Genomic DNA, 20,765 nt, shown 5'->3' with positions numbered 1-20,765 from the left:
GAAACTGGGGAAGACCCTTGAGGACATGGGCACAGGGGAAAAGTTCCTGAACAGATCACCAATAGCTTATGCTCTAAGAACAAGAATTGACAAATGGGACCTCATAAAATTACAAAGTTTCTGTAAGGCAAAGGACACTGTTAAAAGGACAAAACGGCAACCATCAATCAAATTGGGAAAGGATATTCACCAACCCCACATCTGATAGAGGGCTAATATCCAATATATACAAAGAACTCAAAAAGTTAGACCCCAGGGAACCAAATAATCCTATTAAAAAATGGGGTACACTAAACAAAGATTTTTTCACCTGAAGAAATTTGGATGACCGAGAGGCACCTTAAGAAGTACTCAACATCATTAGTCATTAGGGAAATGCAAATCAAGACAACCTTTATTTCTTTAAACATATTATAATCATTCTTTACGATTGTTTGTCTGGTATTTCATTTAAATCACTTTTATTGGGGCCATTACTGTATTTTGTAGCTTTGAGAGAAGATACTGGTCTCTTGTTTTCTCATGTTACTTATATTTTTAAATTGGAATTTGCAGATTGATTGGTTTGGTTGGTTTTTTTTTTTTAACTTTTAAATTTTTAAGTCACCTTTCTTTTTTTTTTTTTTTTTTAGTGGAGGTGTTTGCAGTGCCTAGGAGTAACTAGGTTTTAGTAAGACTGGGGTGTCATTCCTCTAGTAGAGGGTTGTTGGGGGCATCAGGGTCTATCCTTAACACTTCCCTCAGAGGAGCATGCTACTCTGAAACAATAGTCACTCTCCAGGGATAGAGCTGTGAAAATGGATTAATAGCAAATTAAAAATCAACTAGCCCTTAAGCACCGATCATTTTAGAGAATAAAGGAAGATTGATAATACCGCATGTGATGATATACTGGATAATGTGAGTACAAGTGGAAAGAAAAAGAAAGGAAAATAGAAACAGACTGGGTCTCCTGATTAGTGTTGAATTTATGTGGAGAGGTGGGGATACTGATAGGAGAAGTAAATGTTCAGACCTATGAGGGGTTTGACTAAACATAGACTGAAAAGAGAGAGGAAAAGTATGCGATCATGAGATGGACTGGGTCCAACCTCTCAGGAGGCTAAGCCACAAAGACCCTCTACACCCACCTTCTCTAGGTTCTTTAGAGGAAGAAAGTGAAGAGATTCAAAAGAGAAGAGGATAAGGAAGAGGGAAACAGAGAAGGAAAAGGAGGAGGAAGAAGAGGAGGAGGAGGAGGAGAAGACGAAGAAGATGATGATGATGATGATGATGATGATGATCAACAATGACAGAGCAGAGTGCGTCCTGCATTGGGTGTTAAGTACAGGAGGAATAGACATAGTGGGGTGAGAGCAGGATGAGGATAGCGAATATGAAAACTGGCTACCCTGATTGGTGGATTTAATCTGGAGTCTCTTGGCATCCCTTTCTCATACCTGGGGGTTCCTCTTGATAGGAGATCCTGGCCTCCTTTGAATCACTAAGTTGAAGATGCTGGTCTGTTCTCTGAGCAATGAATCACAGGCAAAATCCCAGATGCTGCTCACATCCCTGTGTGTTCCTTCAGGGCCCCAGTATCAAATGCTGGCCTCACCTCTGTGCAGCTCTTTCCAATGTCCTGCATGCTGCCTAGGGTCTTTGTGAAGGATTCCTGTAAACTTTGGGTTTTGAGCTCACTGAATGGTACATCATGCCTGGGTTCTAATGAGGGGTTACTTCCAGGTTACAGGCTGTATTTCCTTTTTCCTGATATACTCACATAGTCAACAAAAGACCAGAGAGCTCTGGGACCCATCTTTTAAAGATATGAACTCAAACCAGAAAAGCTCCATTCTCATGACCTCATGGCCTTCTGAGGGTCTCCTTCCCAGTACAATCACACTGGTGGTTAGGACTTGGCCCATAATACACTATCAGACAAAAATTGACACACTTCAATTGAGTAGAATAAAGAGTACAGGATAGACCCACACAGATGAGGTCAATAGATTTCCCATGAAGTTATGAAATCAACTCCAAACGAAAAAAGATAATCTTGTCATGAAATGACACTGGAATGCATGATAACTGCACACAACAAAAAACAAAAAGTGACCCTTAGTGTATTACATATGTTTTATTTTTAAAGTAATCACAATGAATCACAGACCTAAATCCAAACACGGCTGGGTGCAGTGGGATAGCCTATAGTCCTAGCTATTTAGAAAGCCTTGGCTTTGTTCTTTTAGAAAGGACAATTGCTTTGACCTTAGCTCAGGGGCAAGAATAGGAAAAGGGGGGGAATTTTAGTGTACACAGAGATTATTTTAAATGTAACACAAACATCACAAAGAATAGAGAAAACTAATAAACTGAGTTTCACAAAAATTAAGAACTTGTGCTCTTCAAAATATGCCATAAGAGTCAAACTAGGGCTGGTGAGATGGCACAGCAGGGAAAGGCCTGCAGGCCTGGTAACCTGCTTTCTCTCCCAGGAACCCAGGGTGGAAGGAAAGAACTGACTCTTAGTCCTCTGACCTTTACACACACACACACACACACACACACACACACACATCAAAAAGAAAAAAGAAATTAAGGGATTAAAAATAAATGTCCTAAATAGGTACATTATTTGTGCAAAACCCATATCCAAAGACTCACATGCAGTATATTCAAATACCTAATTTACTGGGTTTTTATTCTAATTACATCATCTAGTTCATGTTTTTGCTGCTTCTTTCTTAGACGTGTCATTGCTAACATATGAGTATGTTTTTGTATGTATGTATGATAGGTAGGAGGGTGCAAGCATGTACTACGTGGAGGCCAGAGGACGCTCTTCCAGACTGAGCCTTCTCCTCACTCCACTAGAGCTAACCTTAGTGTTGTAGGAGTTGACTCAGGCCTGCAGGCTTGCACAGCAACTGCTCTGAACACTAAGACATTTCAAAGACTTCCACGGTGTATCTGCTAAATAGTTTCCCCCTGGTTAAGGGTCATTCGTCACATTTGAAATAAACTATATTACAAGTATGTCCTATGTGCATTAATAAGGGGTTTTTCTGTATGCCTTTATTTCTGGACTCAATTCCTAGGTATTAACTATGTTACTTAGAAAGGGTTTAACCTGTTGAAACTTCCTATATCTTTTCATAGATGCAAAACAGTCTGTACTCTGTGGCTCCTTGGGTTGGATTCTAGGCAAGTATGTCCCTGGAACTTTGCTCAGTGCTCCAGTGCTAGAACAAGGTCCTTCTACTTGGGCTAGGAAGGTTCCAGGCCTATGTGAATGCCAGAGATACCCTGCCAGGCCTCTCAGTGGTTATGTTCAGAACCCAATGTGTGCACACTGACAGATCTCCTTGCTATACTCCATGCTGTGAATCCTAGCCTCTCTGGCATCCCTGAAGTCTCAGCTCCATGGGACCATGGCTCTCAACCTGGCTTCCCTGGACTGGAACCACTCAGGTCAGGGAAAGAAGAACTGGGACAATGACTGAAATGCCTTCTTGTTCGCCTTCTTCTAGGGGTTTCCATCTTACACTGCCTGTTGCCCAATGGCTGAAAAACATTGTTTTCAGGACTACAGCCTGGATTATTCAGCTGCTTAAGGTAAGAGGATAAAGCTTGGCCAGAAATGAAAGTTCATAATTATCAAGGGCTTTCTATCCTGCTTGACACTGCCTTAGACAGTGAAGACAGAGTTGTGATCCTCACAGGAAAAGGTCCTGGTGTCCAGTAAGAGGCCTGTGAAAATAAGTAGGGGATCCAGTCAATACACAGAGATCTGAATGTTCCTGGGTAGAGATCTTCCATGTCTGTGGCTGTGATCTCAAACAACAGCACACTGCACAGAGGGCAGAATAGGGCTAGAAAGAGAAGCACAGCTAAAGTGATAGAGATTCACTAAATTAAATGGGTATTTGGCTATAACTAAACTGAATCAGGCTGCCTGAAAGGTGGATGGGGGAGGCTCACTCTGGTCCAGGAGTTTGAGGTCAGCCTGGGCAAACTAGTGAGTCCTTATCAGAAGAAAAACAGACTGATAAAAGGGGAGGAGGGGAGAGTAGAAGGGGAAGGAGGAAGGAAGAGACCAGGGGTGGGGAAAGAGGAACAGAGAGAAAGGAATGAGGAAGGAAAAGAAAGGAAGGAGGGGGAGAGTAGGGAGGGAGAAAGAAGGGGAAGGTTAAGGGAAGAAGGGAAGTGGGGAAAGAGGAACAGAGGAGAAGGAAAGAAGAGGTAAAAAGTGGAGGAGAGGAGAAAGGAAGGAAAGTGGAAGAAGGGGGGGGGGAGACTAATTGGCTCTGTTCACTTCACAGTGTCTTTGTGAGTCTTACCTGAGTTAGTCCATAAGAAACAAGTTCAGTGTTCACTGTGGACTGCTCTCACTTCAGTTTAAACTAAAAGCTACTTATGAACTCAAACCCACATTTATCTCAGAATGGTGCTTAGTACCTGCAGAGCCATTCAGGATTTCTTATTCATTTATTTCTTTTCTTTTTGTTGTTTGGTTGGGGCATTTTGGATTGGGTTTTTTTTATTTGTATGGATGGATGGATGGATGGATGGATGGATGGATGGATGGATGGATGGATGGATGGATGGATGGATAGGTGGATGGATGGATGGATGGTTGGATGGATAGATAGGTGGATGGATGGATGGATGGATGGATGGATGGATAGGTGGATGGATGGATGGATGGATGGATGGATGGATGGATGGATGGATGGAGACATAGATGGATATCTAGATGTACATGCACCCATGTGTTCTTTAAGAGCAGACACTGTCATTGGATGCCCTAGAGTGAGAGTTACAGGCAGGCAATTGTGAGCTTCCCAGGGTGGACACTGGGAACTGAACTCAGGTCCTCTGGAAGAATAGTAAATGCTCTTATCTGCCAATCCATCTCTCCAGGCCCTTGTTTGTTTCTTATTATTCTTCTACCCTAAGATTCATTTCCACACAAGACAACTTCCTGTCCAGGAGTAGCTACATAATCTTCCAGGTCCTAGTATATACAATGAAAACATGGGCCTCCTGTCCAAATGTACAGAGTATTGCAAGGCAGAATTAACAGAGCATTCAACCAAGCTCATGGCCCCTAGAGTGGTTCTAGGGTGCCACCCAAGTCTCTCTCTCTCTCTCTCTCTCTCTCTCTCTCTCTCTCTCTCTCTCTCTCACACACACACACACACACACACACACACAACCTCATCCTTGCCCCCATTTAACCTCCAGAGAAGTCCCAGCCACTTTCATGAATCTGTCAGTCATTTGTTAAACAGACAAAACCTCTCTAGCAGACCAGTAACAGGAAAAACACACAGGCTAACCAGCCAACATATCCATCACCCCTGGGGCCTCTGGGGGTCCACTGCCTCCTGAGATGCTGTGCCTAGGAACTTAGGCAACTGCTTACTAGATGAGAAAGACAGAAGAATTTGAGGGCTCTCCTAAAGGAAAGGGGTGAAGTCACATTAGACATCTGGAGCTCTCTGGTACATTTGAGTCTCCATAATGTGACTGGCCCCTTCTTCAGGTCTAAGGGTGGGTCTGTAGTGCTGAAGCAATGGTAGTGTCATGTCATCTTCCAATCTGTGGAGAAAAATCCAGAACATTTATTTAAAATGGAAGAATTATATGTGGAGGAAAGAGAAAGAAACAACCAACTGAAAGTCGAACTTTATCTTTGGCCAAGCAACTGTTAAGTAGATGTACTATACACTACTTAGTCATTGATGGAAGAAGAGAGCAAGTTTAGGAATCTTCCTGATTCCAAGAAGATGATGTTCCAGTTACATCAGCACCACCCAAAATGACTATTACCAATGGGTGTGGACAACTGGCTGAGATAACACAGGCCATCAAGCTGCAGATGCCTGGTAGCCATGTCACAGTGATGTCACACACTCAGGCCCACAATAAAACTGTCACACAACTCACTTAGTAAAGACAGCATGTGTCCATCTCCCACCCTCATCTCCCATACATACCCCTGATGTTGCAAAAACCTGGACTTACATCTGCTGGCCATGGTAGAGCCCAGGAGAGTTCAAGGCCAGCCTGGGCAACATGGTGTAAACTAAAATCCCCCTCTTTGTCACAACAAAACTGTTCATCTTCTTTCTTCCTTTTGTCCTGCTTGCTTCTGGGGTTCTCTCACCCCCACAGCATTTTCTTCATCTGGCCTTGTGGGAATTCTAGACATGCATCCCTCCTGTGCTCTCGATGGGGCTTCCAAAGGGCTTGTGTAGGACACATGGAGAAGAATGCTAAGGGAGGCATCTGGAGATGCATTTCTCCAGCAAAGTGTTGTGGCTCACACATGCAATCTCAGTACTTAAGAGGCACAAGCAGGATGATCACCAGAGTTCAAGACCTGGTCTACATAGAGTTCTCAAGTCAGTCTGGGATATAGAGGACAGAAAGATGAATGAGAATACAGCAACTCCCGAGGAGTTGTGTATCTCTGTGGTGCTGGACCTTGTTGTCTTTCCTGTCTCTTGCTTGTGATGGGGTGGATGAGGCTTGGCGGGGCGGGATTGTGAGCATATTCATCAGTTCTAGAGATTCAGTGTCAAGGACCTTCTGGACCATCTTATGGGAGTTTAAGATCTTTGTTCCCAAAAGTTACTCTTGAGAAACGTTGGGTTGAGATGTGATTCCAGAAGACTGACTTCAAGTATTCCTTATTTAATTTTAATTAGTTCCTTATTGATTTGGAGTTGGCTAATCATTTGCATGACTAGACTGTAAGGACAAAGTCTGAGAATATTGTTTTTGATTGAACAACTCCTGATCTTCCCACTGTGTGTTCTAACGTCATCCCACTGGTGAAAATCTACCTCTGTTTGAAAACCAAGTTATCAGGATGTACTCCTTGGCCAAACTATCTGCTCTTAAGCATCTCAGAGCTTGGATTTGTCTGGTTTATTGTTTTACTATTAAGATACAAACGCAAAGATTTGAATTATGAAGCTCTGTGGGCAGAATGCCCTAACACCTATGAGGAGACTATTTAACTTCCTTGAGCCTCGATCTCTACTTCTATAAAATGGCAGTGATATCACCACCTGTACCTATAAGATTACTGGAGAAGTTGACTCAGTAGATAAAGGTTCTGGCCACCAAGGCTGAGGACCCAAGTGCAATCCCTGTGACTCACTTAGGCTAAAGAAAGAACACACTTCTACAAGTCGTCTTCTGACTTGCACACACAAATCCCTACAGCTACACACAATTTTAGAAAGTTAATTGGAGACATGAAATTACAACAAATATCAAGGAAATAACAAACATGAAAAGTCCTTCCAAAACCATTACTTCAGTAGCCTCTCCCAGTGCAGAGATGTGAGTAGTGAGTACTTTCTTCTCTTTTAACTTAATCTGGACTCTTCTTTCTCATTCCCAGAACTGCTCCCCTCCTTTGCTTATTGTTTTCTCACTTATTCCTATCTGTGAATTTCTAGGAAGATACCCATTGTTATGGCAGTTCTAGTCCAAGCAAAGAGGTGGAGTAATTTGAGGAAGTCATCCAGAGAGCAAAGGACAGTATTGCTTGAGCCCAGAGTCCTCCCTGCTAACCAGGACTTCACTGCTCCTCCTGCCTCAGGCCCATCCCTACTGCTTCCCTTCCTGCTCCAATATCACTTATTCTTTAAGACCCTACTCACGATCCTCCCTTGCTATGATTTCAGCCTTTGGGCTGTGGTCTAGTACTCATGTACTTTCTTCTGCTGCTGCCTGAGCTATTCATGCAACGGTCGGTCATGTGGTGTCATTTGTATTTCTTTCTAGTCTTGCTGTTTGTCATATCATCTTGTATTATACCCTAGAAGAAAAAAGTTTATCCGGGCGGTGGTGGTGCACGCCTGTAATCCCAGGACTCTGGGAGGCAGAGGCAGGCAGATTTCTGAGTTCAAGGCCAGCCTGCTCTACAGAGTGAGTTCCAGGACAGCCAGAGCTATACAGAGAAACCCTGTCTCGAAAAAACTAAATCCAAAAAAAAAAAAAAAAAAAAGAAAGAAAGAAAGAAAGAAAAGAAAAGAAAAAAGAAAAAAGAAAGAAAAAGTTTATTGTGATAGTTATTTTTTAGTCAACTTGACATGACCTAGGGTCATCTGAGGAGTCTCAATTGAGCAAATGCCTCCATCAGGGGGGTCTGTATGCAAGTCTGAGTCACTTTCTTTCTTTCTTTTTTTTTAAGATTTATTTATTTTTATTTATTTTGTTTTGTTTTGTTTTTTTCGAGACAGGGTTTCTCTGTATAGTCCTGGCTGTCCTGGAACTCACTCTGTAGACCAGGCTGGCCTCGAACTCAGAAATCCACCTGCCTCTGCCTCCCGAGTGCTTTATTTATTATATGTAAGTACACTTTAGCTATCTTCAGATACTCCAGAAGAGGGTGTCAGATTTCATTACAGATGGTTGTGAGCCACCATGTAGTTGCTGGGATTTGAACTCAGAACCTTCGGAAGAGCAGTCAGTGTTCTTAACTACTGAGCCATGTCTCCAGTCCCTGAGTCACTTTCTTGAACAATAATTGACATGGAAGGCTCCTCCCCAATGCAGATGGTGAAACTCCTGGGCAAGTAGTTCTTCCTGTCTTCTTTTTTTAATTCGCTTTACATCCAATGACTGCTACAGTCCTGGTCACTCCCTCCCACAATCCTTCCCACCATCCCCCCATACTGTTCTTCTCTGAGATGGTGCTCCCCACTCAGGTATTCCCCTCACCCTGGCACATCAAGTCTCTGGGAAGCTAGACTCATCCTGTCCCACTGAGACCAGACAAAGCAGCCCAGCTAGAAGAATATATCCATGTGCAGGCAACAGCTTTCAGGATAGACCATGCTCCAGTTGCTCAGGACCCACATGAAGACCAAGATGTACATGTGCTGCATATATGCTGGGAGGCCTAGGTCCAGCCCGTGTATGCTCTTTGGTTGGTGGTTCAGACTCTGAGAGCTCCAAGGGTCCAGGTTAGTTGGCTCTGTTGGCCTCTCTGTGGAGTTCCAACCCCTTTTGGGGCCCTTAATCTTTGCCCCATCTCTTCCATTAGGGTCCCCAAGAATCTTCCATCCTTTTTGACTGTTGGTCTCTGCAATTGTCTGAGTTAGCTGCTAGGTGAAGCCTGTTATAGGACAGGCATGCTAGACCTCTGTCTGCAAGCATAACAGAGTATCACTAATAGGGTTGCTGAAGAAAGAAATTAAGGAAGATTTGAGAAGATGCAAAGATCTCCCATGCTCATTGATCAGTAGGATTAACATAGTAAAAATGGTCATCTTACCAAAAGCAATCTACAGGCAAATAGTTCTTAATTATGTAAGAGAGCAGTCTGAGTGAACTATGAAACCAAGACGGGAAGTAGTGTCTCTCTCTTGCCTTAGTTTCAGTTCCTGCTTCTGGGTTCAGTCCTCTCTTCCCTTCTTGGCACTGTGTAAGCTAAAATATGAAACAAGCCCTTTTCGTCCCCCAGTTGCTCTCGGTCATGATGCTTTATTGCAGCAATAGAAAGCAAACAAGTATATTAAAAAAAAAAAAAAAGCAAAAAGGCAATCCGAAAGGATTATTCAGAGCCAGGGCTGTGGACCAGTGATGGAGCACTTACTTAGTGTGCTCAAGACCCTCGCTTTTATCCCCAACATCAGAAAAAGCAAATGTATAGAAAGAACACTTATTCTTAGGAGTAAAATTTTTGATTAATCCTGGAACTGCAAATAAAATTTATTGAACATAAACTATTTTAAAAGTTGTATTTTCAGTGGCACATACCTGTAATCTCAGTTTTCAAGAAGCTAATGCAGGATGATCACCATGAGTTTAAGGCTAGTAGTACCTTGCACTATGTGCTAATGTTCAGAGCAGCCTCAAAAACACACCCAAAAATTTTACTTGACAAATTGTCTTCATTGGCTCTTCTGCTGTGAAACATTAAGAGACTACAGACTCCAGGACAGCAGAACAGTAGTTGTGTCAAAAAATATTTAATGAAAAGATTCCCAGGACTGTGCCTGAACTATCCACAAAAAGAGAGTGAAAATATCCATTATTATTCCAAGATAAATGTATTTGCATTTATGTCTTTATTTATTGTGTATGCAATGACTTGAAAGGCCTCAGGGAGTCCAGGCTGTAACTGTTACAACTTTGCAAATTGAAAACAAAGCCTTGGGATTTCAAAATGGTACAACTACTCTGGAAATCATTCTGGAGGTTCCTCAGAAAATCGGACATAGTACTACCCGAGGACCCAGCTATACCCACTCCTGGGCATATACCCAAAAGAGTCTCCAACATATAACAAGGGCACATGCTCCACTATGTTCGTAGCTGCCTTATTTATAACAGCCAGAAGCTGGAAAAAACCCAGATGTCCTTCAACAGAGGAATGGATACAGAAAATGTGGTACATTTACACAATGGAGTACTACTCAGCTATTAAAATCAATGACTTCATGAAATTCTTAGGCAAAGGGATGGAACTAGAAAATATCGTCCTGAGTGAGATGACCCAATCACAAAAGAACACACATGGTATACACTCACTGATAAGTGGATATTAGCCCAAAAGCTCCGAATACCCAAGATATAATTCACAAACCACATGAAGCTCAAGAAGAAGGAAGACCAAAGTGTGGGTGCTTCGGTCCTTCTTAGAAAGGGGAACAAAATACTCATGGGAGCAAATATGGAGACAAAGTGCAGAGCAGAGACTGAAAGAAAGGCCACCCAGAGACTGTCCCACCTGGGGATTCATCAAGATACAGTAACAAAACTCCGACACTATTGTGGAAACTAAGAAAGACTTGCTGAAAGGGACCTGATATAGCTGTCTCCTGAGAGGCCCTGCCAGAGCCTGACAAATACAGAGTCAGACACTTACAGCCAGCCATTGCGCTGAGAGCTGGGTCCCCAATGGAGGAGTTAGAGAAAGGACTGAAGGAGCTGAAGGGGTTTGCAACCTCATAGGAAAAACAATATCAACCAACCAGAACCCTCCCCCCAGAGCTCCCAGGGGCTAAGCCACCAACCAAGGAGTACACATGGCTCTAGCTGCATATGTAGCAGAGGATTGCCTTGTCAGGAACCAATAGGAGGAGAGGTCCTTGGTCCTATGAAGGTTCAATAGATGCCCCAGTGTAGGGGAATCGAGGGCAGGGAGGCAGGAGTGGGTGGGTGGGTGGAAGAACACCCTCATAGAAGCAGGGGGAGGGGGATAAGATAGGGGGTTTCTGGGAGGGGAAAACCAGGTAAGGGATAACACTTGAAATATAAATAAATTATAAATAAATAAATAAATAAATAAATAAATAAATAAATAAATATAAAAAAGAAAGAAAACAAAGCTTTAAGAATTGCTTGCCAACATTTATCTGAACCGTGGACCTGATTGGTGACGGTGATGTGTTCTGTTCTGTTCTGTTCTGGAGTCAGGACATTTAGAGAGACATAGGGGAGATCAGACTGGATCATGAACCTAGTCTCCAGGACAAAGGAAACGTCCTTCTGTCCTACTAGATCTGGCGTATGAATGAAGGTGGCCACCACATGTCTATGATTGTTTGGTCACCTCTGGTTGTGTGGACATTCTGGGGGCGGGGGAGTTCAGCAAGGCAGGTCGCCTGTTCCTGTCCGCCTCCAGGCGAGCTCCCTGGAGCTTGCTCTATCTCTGTCCTTATCACTGGCAAACTGGAGCCTGCTGTTTAGATCTCATAGTGTCTCACAGATTGTTATCTCTAAGCTTTCTTTGCTCTCGGCTTGATCTGGTCCCTCTCTGGTCACTGGATTCAGTTTTGTAGGGATCCAGGTATCTTTGGGGTATGGAGAATATTGAAGTATTGTTTTCTGCTGTTTTGTTTCTAAAAAAGCTCAGGAGTTGGGTTATGGCCTCCTTCTCCTGACTCAAGCATGCTTGCTTAAAAGTTTCTTCCAGACTCTCTGCCCTAGGTCAAAAGACCATCTGGCTCTGGGACAGAAAGAGAGAGAACAAAATAGAGCAGCCAGAGAAAAGACACTGTCTGCTTCAAAATAGCTGAAAAGGAAGCTACTCCCAGGAGGAGTTACTGTGGCATATCTCATACACTTGTTCTTGGTTGGTTTTAATAAACTCTATAAAACTTTTGCTAAAATATAAACTTATTCCAAGATTAGTAAGACTACTATATAAAAAATTTCTGTATGTTAAGATTTGTAAACTTAGAGGCGGCTGCGAGCGGCATGCTCTGAGGCGTGCTCTGAGCAGTCGGAGCCAGCCTCTGCCAGGCTGCTGCGGCTTGGAACACACCCCAGTCGCCGTGGGTATGTGCAGTAGTACCCTCTTCATCAGGTACTGCATCTACTTCAACTGGCAGAGTGACCCCCAACTTCAAGAACAGGCTCCAAGAATGAAGAAAGAAACAGAAGCTTGCTAAGGAGAGAGCTGGGCTTTCCAAGTTACCTGATTTAAAAGAAGCTGAAGCTGTTCAGAACTTCTTCCTTGAAGAGAAACAGCTTGGTGAAGAGTTATTAGCACAAGGTAACTATGAGAAGGGTGGGGACCACCTGACAAAAGCCATTGCTGTGTGTGGACAGCTTAAGCAGCTGCTGCAAGGTTTACAGCAGACTCTTCCACCACCAGTGTTCCAGATGCTTCTGACCAAGCTCCCAACCATTAGTCAGAGAATTGTAAGTGCTCAGATCTTGGCTGAAGATGTGGAATGAGTCAGATACCAACATGATGAAATCTCAGTAAAATAACTTAACAGTTAGCTTGGAAGCTGATCAGCTCTGGGGGAATAAGGGCAAATTGTACTTGTCATGAACTGACATATGCCAATGCGAATGTGAACTTTGGTAGGTCTATTGTCTGTTCTATTTATTTTTCCAGCGAAAAGTATTTTGATAGAGCTTTTCATTTTATAAATACACTGAGTTAACCAAAATATCATGGATTTCATTTGTTCTTAAAACATGCAATTCAAATGTAAATATAGTAGAGTATTACTTAGCTAGAAATTCTTGGTGATCTTAAAAGATCGGAAAGAATACGAGGAATAGTTGAATAATGCACATTTTAAAGACTAGAACGTTTTATTGTATGTTGTAAAATTGGGTAGAAACTTGTGTTTGTGAAAACGGAGCATTAAAACTTTACAGAGACCGTTTCTTGCTTACTTTAAAAAAAAAAAAAGATTTGTAAACTTATCAAATACAGTGAAAAAAATCTGTTTATAAAAACCAATGCCAGGGGGTTGGAGAGATGGCTCAGCGGGTAAGAGCACCGACTGCTATTCCAAAGGTCATGAGTTCAAATCCCAGCACCCACATGGTGGCTCACAACCATCTGTAAAGAGATCTGACACCCTCTTCTGGTGTCTGAAGACAGCTACACTGTACTTACATATATTAAATAAATAAATCTTTAAAAAAAACAAAACAAAACAAAAAAAAACAATGCCAGCTTCCAGTTTCTGTCTGCACCCAGAGCTGATCCTATGCCACAGCACTCCATACCCAAATACTGCCAGGAGAATGCTGGTCTCCCAGGAGTGCCAACTCACCTGTGAGCACAGGTAAGACCACTACTTCTGCTCAAATTTCTAGCCCAAGTGGGATGTGCCTTGAGACGTCAGGTCACAGGAACCAAGGAACAGCCAGGGACAGGATTCTTCTGGTTTCCATCTGTGCCCCAGAGCTGACCCTGTGCCACAGCTGTCCATACCCAAATTCCTCCCAGAGAGAACTGGTCTCCCAAGAGTTCTGACACAGGCTTGTAGGAGGGACAAGCCACAATCAGAGACAGCAAGACCAGCTAACACCAGAGATAACCCGATGGTGAGAGGCAAGGGCAAGAACATAAGCAAGGCTACTTGGCATCATCAGAACCCAGTTCTCCCATGACTGTGAGCCCTGAATACCCCAACACACCAGAAAAGCAAGACTCTGATTTAAAATCACTTCTCATGATGATGATAGAGGACTTTAAGAAGGACATAAGTAACTCCCTTAAAGAAATACAGGAGAACACAGGTAAACAGCTTGAAGCCCTTCAAGAGGAAACACAAAAATCCCTCAAAGAATTAAAGGAAAACACAAGCAAACAGGCGAAGGAAATGAACAAAACCATCCAGGATCTAAAAATGGAAATAGAAACAATAAAAATATTACAAAGAGAGACAATCCTCGAGATAGAAAACCTAGGAAAGAGATCAGGAATAGATGCAAGCATCACCAACAGAATACAAGAGATAGAAGAGAGAATCTCAGGTACAGAAGATACCATAGAAAACATTGACACAACAGTCAAAGAAAATGAAAAATGAAAAAAAGCTCCTAACCCAAAACATCCAGGAAATCCAGGACACAATGAGGAGACCAAAGCTAAGGATAAGAGATATAAAAAGAGAAAAGATTCCCAACTTAAAAGGCCAGTAAATATCTTCAACAAAATTATAGAAGAAAACTTCCCTAACCTAAAGATAGATATGCACATGAACATACAAGAAGCCTACAGAACTCCAAATAGACTTGACCAGAAAAGAAATTCCTCCTGTCACATAATAATCAAAACACCAAATGCATTAAACAAAGAAAGAATACCAAAACCAGTAAGGGAAAAAGGGCAAGTAACTTATAAATGCAGACATCAGAATTACACCAGACTTCTCACCAGAGACTATGAAAGCTAGAAGATTCTGGGAAGATCTCATACAGACCCTCAGAAAACACAAATGCCAGCCCAGACTACTATACCCAGCAAAACTCTCAATTACCATAGATGGAGAAACCAAGATATTCCATGACAAAACCAAATTTACACAATATCTTTCCACAAATCCAGTCCTACAAAGGATAATAGATGGAAAACACCAACACAAGGAGGGAAAAAGCACCCTAGAAAAAGCAAGAAAGTAATCTTCTTTCAATAAACCCAAAAGAAAATAGCCACACAAATATAAAAATAATGTCAAAAATAACAGGAAACAACAATCACTATTTCTTAATATCTCTTAACATCAATGGACCCAATTTCCCAATAAAAAGACATAGAATAACAGACTGGATATGTAAACAGGACCAACATTTTGCTGCATACAGGAAACATACCTCAGTGTCAAAGAAAGACACTACCTCAGAGTAAATGGCTGGAAAACAATTTTCCAAGCAAATGGTACCAAGAAACAAGCTGGAGTAACCATTCTAATATCAAATAAAATCAACTTTCAACCAAAAGATATCAAAAAGGATAAGGAAGGACACTTTATACTTATCAAAGGAAAAATCTACCAAGAAGAACTCTGAATTCTGAACATCTATGCTCTAAATGCAAGGGCACCCACATTCATAAAAGAAGCTCTACTAAAGCTCAAAGTACACATTGCACTTCACACAATAATAGTGGGAGAATTCTACACCCCACTCTCAGCAATGGACAGATCATGGAAACACAAACTAAACAGAGACAACATGAAACTAACAGAAGTTATAGACCAAATGGATTTAACAGATATCTATAGAACATTTCATCCTAAAACTAAAGAACATACTTTTTCTGCAGCACTTCATGGTACCCTCTCCAAAACTGATCATATATTCAGTCAAAAAACAGGCCTCAGCAGATACAAGAAGATTGAAATAATCCCATGCCTCCTATCAGATCACCACAGACTAAGGCTGGTCTTCAATAACAACAGAAACAACAGAACGTCTACTTACACATGGAAGCTGAACAACACTCTACTCAATGATAACTTGGTCAAGGAAGAAATAAAGAAATTAAGGACTTTTTAGAATTTAATGAAAATGAAAGCACAACATACCCAAACTTATGGGACACAATGAAAGCAGTGCTAAGAGGAAAACTGAGCTCTGAGTGCCTCCAAAAGGAAAATGAAGAGAGCATACACTAGCAGCTTAACAGCACACCTGAAAGCTCTACAACAAAAAGAAGCAAATACACCCAAGAGGAGTAGACAGCAGGAAATAATCAAACTCAGGGCTGAAATCAACCAAGTAGAAACAAAAACTGTACAAAGAATCAACAAAACCAGGAGCTGGTTCTTTGAGAAAATCAACAAGATAGACAAACCCTTAGCCAGACTAACCAGAGGGCACAGAGACAGTACCCAAATTAACAAAATCAGAAATGAAAAGGGAGAGATAACAAAAACTAAGGAAATTAAAAAAAAATCATCAGATCCTACTATAAAAGTCTATACTCAACAAAACTGGAAAATCTGGATGAAATGGACAACTTCCTAGACAGATACCAAATACCAAAGTTAAATCAGGATCAGATAAACGATCTAAACAGTCCCATAACCCCTAAAGAAATAGAAGCAGTCATTAAAAGTCTCCCAACCAAAGAAAACTCAGGACCAGATGGGTTTAGAGCAGAATTCTATCAGACCTTCAAAGAAGACCTAATACCAATACTCTTCAAACTACTCCACGAAATAGAAATCCAAGGAACACTATCCAATTCATTCTAGGAAGCCACATACTCTCCAAGGAAGATGGAAGGGTTTGTCCATCTTGGACAATGGAAACTTGTCACAATTTCCTTTCATAGAGGATTTCATAAGAGAACTTTTTCTACTTCTATCATGTTTAATATTCCAAATAGATTTTAAAAACTGGTTGACTGCATATTACTGTTAGCTTCAGAAGATATCATGTATATTTAAGTGGCATTTAACTATTATAAATTACTTTTATGACTTAAAAATGTCAATACTGTATTGTATATTTTAAAATAAATTTTATTATTTTAATAAAAAAATAACAAATAAATAAATAAATAACCAAATGCCAATAGCCAACATCTTCCATAGATGTCTGGGTTTTGTTTGTTTGCTTGCTTTTGTTTTTTTTTATGGTTTTTCTCTTTAATGGCTTCTAGGTTGCAGATATTAAAATATAAAATTCTGCAACTTGATGACTTTATAAGAAAAAAATACTTATAAAGCTTTTCAGGTTCTTTACCTCTATCTGTAGACACACACAAACTGGTTACAGAATAAAAGAAAACTTTCTCTCTAAAATTTTTCATTATAGCTCCAGATATGTCTGCTTAAAGTAATCAGAACTAGGCTTATTAAAAGTTAATGTTTCTTCTTAAAGGAGATAACAGATAAGGTTGTTAGACCTTCACCTGAGTATCTGGTCACTCCTCCCAGCTGGTTGTATGTAGTTAACTCCTGATTGCATGAGGGCTCGGGCTTTTCTGGAGGTACTATGGTATAAGGCCAGAAGCTAGATATAAGGAGGGAATTATATATAATAAATATATAAGGGAATCCTCCCATGCAGCTTGGGAAAGCAGATATATATACTGAGTAAAGGCTCCACACATTCTCTAACACCCCCTTGGGAAAGATTTGTTACAACAAATGGTAAATTACTTACTGTGATGTCTCATGCTACTTAATTTTTTGTAATTTGTCTTTTTTTTACTTGTCTTTGATTATGAATTTCACATTGTGCACCCCAATCCACTCATCTCCCCCCTCGATATCTGCCTTCCACCCTTGCAACCTCCCTCACAAAAGAAAATAAAAATAAAAATAAATTTAAAAAATAACAAAATACCTTACAGTAGAAGCTGTAGTGTTTCATACCATTAAGCTTTTTGCCCAGACAACTTTACTTGTAAGTGAATGTTTATTGCATGAGTCATGGTCTGTTCTGAAGCCTCTGGCTTCTGCTACACTATCAATACTGGATTCGCTGGGATGCCTCTCAGACATACTGCTGTTGTGTCATGGAGTTGCTTCTGCTTTGGATCTGCAGGACCTGTCACTTCATGAGCCCACTTGCCCAAGACAGATAATGTCATCTGGAATGCTGAGGCTTTTGTTCATGGAAGATAAGAAGGCATGTGTTTTTCCTCCTGTAAAGAAGATTGGTTGCCCCAACAGCACAGTCTGTGCTTGATCACATGGTATGCAGGAGGTATATGGCAGAAAGTCAGGAGACATGCTTGCCCCAATTAGATGAAAGTGAGCAGTACTTTGGGTTTGCCTTTATCAAACTAATGGAATTTGGAGCCAGACTCTAGGTTCCCAGGTATGAACATGACAAGTGTCCATCATCCTGGCCACTTTGCTTCAAATTTGGCTCAAAAATTTTAGTAGAGGTCTTATTTTCACCCATTGGGATGAACAGTATCTAATTGAGCTCCTTCAACTGGATTGTCATATTTTTATCCTTCAAAAGACTAAATGCCCTTCCAGGAATTTGATGTAACTGTTAAAATAGAACATTAAGCCTGACTTTTAAAACACAAATTGGAGGTAGCACGTTTTCAGCTAAAAACCTCCCTTCTCAGGAAGATCTGCTACTTACTCTGAGGAGGGAAGGGCTTTATTTGCAGCACAGTCCCACAGACACTCTCACCAGGAACAAGCCTGGGTTTCATTCCCTTTTCCAAAATGGACCTCCCCATGACTGATAAGACTCACCAAGCTACCACTGTGCATTTCACAAGACAAATGGCTATTCATTGCAATATTTTATGTCTGCTGCATTCCAGAAGTTATGTAATATATGAAGTATTAGTGAGGAATTTTAATGAATTGAAACAAATTTATTGACCTTCATTTTTAGATTTATTCAGCCTTTCTCTCATAATTATAAATGTTGTACTTTTAAAAGATCATCAATTTATTCCTTATTGGTTATAAAGTCAAAGTTATAAAGTTTTCTTCATTTACCCCAATTGACTTTTTATAAATAAACTTCCTAATTTCTCTTTAAATTGTTTCAGCAGTAAGAAATAGTCCTAATGTTCGCTGTCCTTATTACTCCTCTCTCTTAGGAATACCACAGAATGTAGGATGTGCTGCGAGGTGTCGGACTGACAGAAAATACCCCATGGCATGTGGAGCTGGATGCCGCCTGCCTGGAAGCCGGGGCCTGAGCCTGCTGCTCTGTGCACTGTGGGGCCTGCCCAGAGCTCTGAGGTTCCCTGAGATTAAGCTCTGCATTGAAGCCCTAAGTAGGTTCTAGAGAACTTGGCAAAGGCCAAAATGTCTCACTCATGTGTTGTTGTGCCGAACCTTCCCAAAGTAAATCTCTCCATTCCCTCGAATCCCTGTTTACAAAGATGAAGCTTTGAGAGATGAAGGCATGTGCCCAACTGCAATTGAGTAGAATCTTTCATACTGGTCCAGATAACTGAGTATTTGCCCTGAGTCAACAGGTTCAAACAGGCAGGTAGTAAACGTGCCCTCTGGCTCTTCTAAAGTGCACTGATTACAGATAAGGACTGAAGACAAGGAGTTCTGGCAAAGCATTCCTCAAACAGCCTGGCAACCAAGGCAAGCCTGATTGATATTCCCAGGAAACAATGGAGATCTGTGTAATAGTGGGAAGAGGGTGATACCAGCCAGCTCTTCAATCTGCAGACAGCATCCATGGATCCGTCCACAGGCTGGATTCTCCAGACCTTTTCTAGGTGACAACTTGTTGACCCTACCAAAGACTGGAAAACTGCCTGGGAGAAAGTCAGAATGGGGAGCCCGCCATGGTCGTATTGCCCATAGCCCCACCTTACTACCACCCTCACTTCACTGCAGGAAACCTCTGTTTCTGACAGTAAGGGAGTAAGAGCACGGAGAGGATTGGGGCTGAAGCAGCACGTGTACTCAAGGGGAACAGCAGAGATAAATGGGAAACCTTCAGTCTTGAGAGTGTAAGTTCCCTCTGCCTTTGTCCTCTTGTCCATCCTCTGACTTCCTCTCTCGGGTTTGGTCATGGTGAGTTTTCTCTGTGTTATGCAGTGCTGGGGAGAACTGTCTAGAACCCCAGGCATCCTAGGCAAGGCCTCTAACTTGCATCTACACCTCCAGCCATCTCTGGCTCAACTACAACTGCCCTCAAGAAATGGTCTGACATCAGTGCCCTTGCCAGAAGAACCCCAGGTCAGAAAGCACCTCTGTGCCTTCTGTCCTACATCGTGGGGCAGGCGAAATCTGTGAGGGGGGAGCACATATCAATCAAGATTATTTCTCCAACACCTCTACTTGTGTCTAGCTCCTTAACCTTGTAAAATGAAAGAATTTTATAAGTCAGAGAGTTCTTATCAGGACTGTAAAATCACACCCTTGGTCTAAATTTAAGGGAGGGGTCCTATCCTGATAAGATTAGTGTCTGGCTGACCTGATAGCTGCTCACCCTTGCTCCCCTGCTCACTCTTTGTCCTATGAGGACAGGGAGATAGGTGACTTGCATCAGTCTGTTTTGTCATATAAAGGCAAGGTGATGTGTGATATATGACACGCTGCAAGCCAAGAGCAGAGCTAATCAGCAGAAACTCAGTCACTGGTACCTTGACCTTTGTCTACCAAACTCAAGAAGCCACTGAGTGGAGAGAGATCAATCCTGCTGAGAACAGCAGCTCCTCTTGACCTCTTTAATCCTTCCCCACCTCTAAGCTGCTAAACAAAATCAATCAGTCACCCATAAAAGCAAAGAGATGGTTGTAAATAAATTAAGGAAGTGGCCAGCACACCTGTGGTGTCTGGCTGCCATAGCCTGAGCAGAGTGAGACACCTGCCCCTTGTTTACTGCTCTGAGATCTATGCTGGCCCCAAGTACAGCTCAGGGGTAGAGCACTTGGTGAGCATGCCTGACGCCCTCCTTCAGACCCCCCCCCCACCATGAATAAATAAACAAGTTAAAATTACATTCAGAGACTCAAATACACAACAGCAGTCCGGCCATGGCTGTGCATGTCTGAAGCCCTAGCAACTTGAGAGGTCAAGGCAGCATGGGCTCCTACAAGTTTG

The 20,765-nt window shown here is 41.8% G+C and overlaps 1 pseudogene; it reads left to right on the top strand.

Moving 5' to 3' along the window:
- Positions 1 to 3,413: 3,413 nt before the first annotated feature.
- On the top strand, positions 3,414 to 12,778 carry LOC127684905 (mitochondrial import receptor subunit TOM20 homolog; annotated as a pseudogene).
- The last annotated feature ends 7,987 nt before the right edge of the window (positions 12,779 to 20,765 follow it).

This window comes from Apodemus sylvaticus, chromosome 5 (assembly GCF_947179515.1).
Source record: "Apodemus sylvaticus chromosome 5, mApoSyl1.1, whole genome shotgun sequence".
NCBI lineage: Eukaryota > Metazoa > Chordata > Mammalia > Rodentia > Muridae > Apodemus > Apodemus sylvaticus.
The sequence above is the reverse complement of the archived record's forward strand: the minus strand, read 5'-3'. Positions and strand labels throughout refer to the sequence as shown.